The following is a 6,677-nucleotide window of genomic DNA, read 5'->3' on the forward strand; positions in this document are numbered from 1 at the left end:
GTGGAATAAATATGGAGTTGGGCTTTATGTGACGTACTAGACCTCTAATTCATACTTAATATATATATATATATTAAATAGGCAAAAACTTGTGTGAGACGGTCTCACGGGTCGTATTTGTGAGATGAATATCTTATTTGCGTCATCCATGAAAAAGTATTACTTTTTATGCTAGCAACATTACTTTTTATTGTGAATATGGATATGGTTGACCCGTTTCACATATTAATATCCGTTAGACGGTCTCACATGAGACCCACTCTATTAAATAAGGAAGAATGCTAATTTTTTTGGTATAAACATGTGTCGCTCGTAAGTGAGATTATCCAGACTATCTAAAGTTTTGTGTGATGATTAAATCCTTATGTACAAATATTCATGGAATTCGAAACTTGATGATAAGCCTATATTTTGAGTTTTTTTAGGATAAATATATAGGCCTAGATCCAAAAATTAAATATAAAGAGATATGTGATATTAAAATGTGTATTTCGAAAGTTGTGGGATATAATTGCGAAAATTTGGGAATAAAAACAAGATTATTGATATATATATGGATCAAGATGAAAAGGAGATCGAACAAGAGGATAATGCAATATTAAATTTTTGAAATTTTCATGTGTATATTATATATATAAATATAATTTTCGAAAATAGAGGTAGATCAGGAATATAGATTAAAATCTACAAGATAAGGAAATGGATGCATGAAAATTCAAAAGTTCACCTACCAAGATTTCAAGAAAATCAAGAGTCATTTCTTAAGGATAAATGATCGAAAAAATAAAAAATTATATAAGGGAAAAAAATTCGAAAATTTAAGAGCATAAAAGTTATACCCTGGAATAAAAGATCTACCAGATGCTTGAAAATTAGGCATGGAATTTGAGTTTCCAGGCCTAGCAAATGTATGATTTCAAAAATCTATCTAAGGAGATAGATAAGAGAAGATGAATTATCCTAGATTCAAGATTTAATTCAAAATTTTAAACACGAAAACAATACACGATCATGATAGGAGGAGCCTCCCATTTGAAAATCACACCTAAAAATTTCCCCAAATTTTCGAAAGTTTCTCTCTAATGCTCTCAATAATTTCGAGATTTGCTCTGCAAGTTCCAGTATCGAAGCTCTGTTACAATCCACATCTAAGGAGGATTCAAATATTCAAGCACCGAAAATTGTTCTTCACATCCATATCTAGGTAAGTGGGCTTGTTTTAAAAACATAATTTTAGTTGTTCCTTGTTTCGTTTTTGAAACTTTTCGATAGAGCACAATTCTTCTTTCACCTTTTCTTGATACGATTATCGTATGTTTTATGTTTTGGTACTGTGAGGATTCAAATGGATATGGTGGGAATACCAATATGAGATGTGTTTATGCCGTTTACACGGTTGGATTGTAATAGTTATATTGTATCTCCCCCTTAGAAGATTAGACATTAGGGACTAATATCAGTAAACTATGGAAAGTAGATGCATTTCAGTGCCTAGACCAAGATATACCTATGTTTATGGTGATGATATGTCATATGAATTATATTATGCATGATATGTTGTTTTCGAAAATCATGTGTATTTTATATCTATGTGCTCGAACTACCCCCACTTGCTGAGTTATGACCATATCACTTGTAGTGACCCGTTCCAGAATCACCTACTAATCAAGAACTAAGCATGCAACTAACTTAATTAATACCAATCAGAGATAATAGCGGAAAAGGTCAACAAACGATAGTTATACAACCCAATCGAAAATAGAACAACTCAAAATATATTCGGTACAACCATATCGAAATAGAATAGCACTGAAAACCAACCAGCTACTCACTGTCCTCCTCCTGCTCTTCCTGAGCCATCCAACCTGATGCCTGCCCCGTGGGAATGGGGTGTCCAAGATAAACAACACCGAGGACGTGAGCGATAAGAACGCCCAGTACAAAAGCATGAGTATACAAGCCTATATGAAATGCACATGCTATGATATGATACCAGGGTAGTCAAGAAACAGGAGTAACAAAGGATCTCAAAATGCTCAGTCTAGAGGCGCCAAGTGGATAGTGCCGCGCGGTACTCCTCTGGGTCACTGCATCCACTACAAGAACAGACGTGGACCTAAAATGTCCCGGATCACCGAAGCCCTCCCGACCCGTCGGCCACTGTGTACTCTCGGTGTCCATGCGTCCACAAGACAAGACAGGGCTGAGCGGCCCCACAAGATATAGCTTATCTCGAAAGAGATACAGCTCAACAGTAAAGGCTATCTCGAAGGAGATACGGCTCAACATGAAATGCAACATGCATCATAAAACGTGACATAATAGCATGCATCATATGACATATAATAATGCAGCAGATAATCATGCAACACATATAAGGATGTATACTCGACCAGGATATCTCGGATAGTACTTTCGTACCTCTATCACAGCAAGCCTAGCCTTACGCAACACCGCTAATCAGGTCTAGAACAAGCCTACGCATCAAAAGCATACCCAATGAACAATACTACCATGCTCAACTAGCAAAACCAGTACTACTAAAGGTTTAGGGTTTACCTTCGTCCGTCGACAGCCCTTTGATGTCGATTGCCTCGTAACTCAGGCGTCACTACGCTACTAATCCTGGCAGCTCTTGGCTAACGCTCGACCGACAAACTAACCCTAGAAACCTTCCAAACCTCTCAAAATGAGACACAACTTCAAGAATTGACAATACAAAATGAGGAAATCCGAGCACTATATATAGGCTATGTTCGGATCCACCGAACCCACTTCGGAACGTCCGAACTCCTACGTGTCCATCGGCTCTTGACACCTCATGATCGGATCCACCGAACCTACACTTCGGATCATCCGAACTTGCATGTAAACTGACGTGTCGATCAACTCTTGACACCTCATGATCGGATCCACCGAACCCACTTCGGATCGTCCGAACTCTTCGGTGCTACCGAACCATCTTCGGTCCGTCCGATCATGACCACGGTCAAAATTACACATTAAACCTTCTTAATCACCATTAATCCGTTAATTACCCAATTTGGAATTCGGGCTACTACATCACTTATCATTTACCCTCCCTTCCAAATAAGTCCGAAGATCGGATAGAGGAAGACGAACATGATCAATTTTGGTCCTAGTGATGGATGAAAAAAAAGTTAATTTAGTTTATGTTCATTTTAATGTTTATTTGATTTCCCGTTGTAAACACTTCCGCATATTTTTATCATTTTAAGAATTTACGTTGTAAAGATAATTTTATAAATGATTATAAGTAATAAACTGGTTTTAGTTTATACTTTACCACGGTGCTTGTTGTTTTCAATTGAGTGGTTGCAAAACAATGCTGGTGTCCACTAATCCCAGGATCAGGGCGTGACATTTAAGTGGCATCAGAGACGCCAAGTTCATAATTCAGTTGGGGGAATTTTTTTAAAAAATTCGTTTAGGCTTTCGAAATCGCGTTTTTGTCGTTGTAGGAAAATTTCGTGTAGCCTATAACTTTTCGTAGGAAATTCCAAATTCGATTCCGTCAATTTTTCTGTAATCCTCTCGACATATGCTTTAAATCCATATGTTTATCTACAAACTCCATTTTGGGAAATTTTTGGAGGAAAAAAGTCAAACTCGAGCCATAAAACGACCTCAGTACTCGTTGTTTTCTATTTTATATGATTGGACCCATTTTATCTACAAACTACAGATCAGTTGTTTTATCTGTGTTATTTGTTAATAAACCATGTGATTTAGGGGCGAATACACGTTACTTGTTTTCAAATATTAAAGATCAGGGATTAAAGAAATAATGTTGGTCATTGAATCGAGGGTGCAACTTTTCTTGGGTAACCGGATTCGCATCACACAACAACAGGTTATTCTATCATCCACCAGATGTAAAATCAAGATAAGGGGCAGCAACCAGAAATTGCCTCCAGTTCTCAATGAAGTTGGCTTGTTGAAACATTAGAAGTTTACACATACCTCTAAAACAAAAAGGTGTTCAAAATCTTATGGGCACTCAAAGAATAAATGCCATTGGTTTACTAGAATCTAAATTTGATGAGAAAGCTCTTCAAAATCTGATGCATGTTCGATTCCAAGGTATGAAAACTATGAATAATTTCCATCTTAGCAATAAAGGACGCATTTTTGTTATGTGGAATCCGGATAACGTGGACCTCACTGTTATTAATATGACTGCACAATCTGTGCATGCTCGGGTTTGTTGTTTGGTGACTAAGAAAGAATTTTGTATCTCATTTATTTATGACTTCAACTCTATTGTGCAAAAGAGAGATATGTGGAATGATTTAATGTTGTTTGGGTCGAGCTGCTCTTTTCCATGGATACTATTGGGAGACTTCAACAATGTAATTTCACCTAATGAAAAACATGGGGGATTGAGAGTGAAAAACTATGAAACTAAGGGCTTTGTTGATTGTGGTACGATCTTGGATCTGATGGATTTATAGCACACATGCTACTTCTTTACTTGGATGAGCCCGACGGTTTGTAGCAAACTTGATCATGTTCTTGTTAATCAGGCTTGGTTGGTTTCTAATCTCAACGGCTATGCTAATTTCCAGCCACCTGGGTGTTTGTCGGATCACATACATTCCATTGTGTCATTACTTGAGACACAAAAACGCAAGGTTAAGCCATTTAAGTTTCTTAACATGTGGGCACTGAGTGATGGGTTTTTGGACTTGGTTATGGAAAAATGGAGATTTAATGGCCATGGGACTTACCAATACAGACTCAAGTAGCTTCTTACGGGCATGAAAAGGCCACTTCAGTCTCTCAATAGGCAGCAGTTTAGCAATCTCGACTAGAGCGGCAAATGATAAGAGGCAACTGGAAGATGTATAGCGGATAATGATGGATTCTGGTAGTATGATAGATGAATACAAAACGGTAAAGAGGCATACCGAATTGTTAATGGAAGCAGAGAGGTTATTCATTGCTCAAAAGACGCAGATTAGTTTTCTCAAGCAAAGGGACATGTGTACTAAATCTTTCACAATTTGATTAAATGAAACAACAAGCGGAAGGCTATCATCACTAGTACGAACACAGCTGGTGTGACAGTGACAGTGACTGATTCAGGGGATATAGCAAACTGTTTTGTTGAGTTCTATGAAGACTTATTGGGTAACAAGCTTGAAACAGTTTCATGTGATCAATATTTAATTAGGAAGGGGCCGTGTATCTTAGAGAGTGATTGGCCTGCCCTGACTGAGAGAGTTTCAGTTGTGGAGATTGAGAGAGCTCTACACGATATAGACAATGACAAAGCACCGGGGTCAGATGGGTTTGGAGCATTTTTCTTTAAAATCACTTGGAGCATCATCAAAACAGATATGTGTGCAGCAATCTCTGAATTGTTTGAGACAAGACGCATGCTCCGACAGTGGAACCACTCCACAATTGCTCTAGTGCCGAAAATAATGAATGCAACATCTGTTAATGATCACCAACCGATTTCTTGTTGTACGGTATTTTACAAACTTATCTCCAAAATTCTTGTTAACATGTTATGTGGGCTGATGGGAGGCTTAGTTGATAGAGCACAAGCTGCCTTCAATAAAGAGCGCTCAATTGTGGATAATATTAATCTGGCACAAGAGTTGTTGAGGAAGTACGCTAGGAAGCGTGGGATGCCTAGATGTATGCTGAAGATAGACATTCAGAAAGCTTATGACACAGTTGAATGGGACTTCCTTCGTGGTACTTTATTCTCTTAACTTCCCTAGCTTATTTAGTGATTGGATTCTGGAGTGTGTGACAACTGCATCTTATTCGATGGATGTTAATGTCCAAATGCATGGTTTCTTTAATGGTAAGCATGGGTTGAGACAGGAGGATCCACTTTCACTGTTGTTGTTCACAATATGCCTTGAGGTACTATCTAGATCCCTGAAGCTTATGTCCACGTCTCCTTCCTTCGGTTTTCACTCGAAATGTGGTAATCTTAAGATCACTCATTTAGCTTATGCCGATGATTTGCTACTCTTGTCCCGTGGAGATGTGCGTAGTGTTTCTATGATTATGTAGTGTATGCTTGACTTTGGAGATATGGCAGGGCTTCGAATTAATGCACATAAATCTAACATATTTCTGGCTAGTGTGAATGATGTTGTGAAGCAGGATATCTTGGGGATTAAAGGTTTTGTCAGTGGTACACTTTCGTTCAGATACTTAGGGGTTCCTTTAGCAGCCTCTCGGTTGAAAGCAGCGGATTACATCTTACTTGTTGATTCCATTGCGAGGAAGGTTAATTCTTGGCCAGACATTCTTTATCGTATGCAGGAAAATTGGAATTGATTTGATCAGTTGTCCAAGGGATTGAATGCTCCTGGCTTTCTATACTGCTGGTACCTTCTTGTGTGATTGACTCCATCCATTCAATCTGTCGCAAGTTTGTGTGGCCGACGAAGCACCCCACCGATTGCTTGGTGTGATTGACTCCATCCATTCAATCTGTCGCAAGTTTGTGTGGCCGACGAAGCACCCCACCGATTGCTTGGAGTACGGTATGAAAACCTCTAGCTGATGGAGGTCTGGGGCTCAAAGACCTCAAAGCGTGGAATAAGGCGCTAATTGCAAAGACTTTATGGAGGATTCATTTGAAAAAAGACACACTGGATTCGGTGGGTAAACCACATCTACAGTTG

Source organism: Primulina eburnea, chromosome 6 (genome assembly GCF_022965805.1).
Source record: "Primulina eburnea isolate SZY01 chromosome 6, ASM2296580v1, whole genome shotgun sequence".
Taxonomy (NCBI): Eukaryota; Viridiplantae; Streptophyta; class Magnoliopsida; order Lamiales; family Gesneriaceae; genus Primulina; species Primulina eburnea.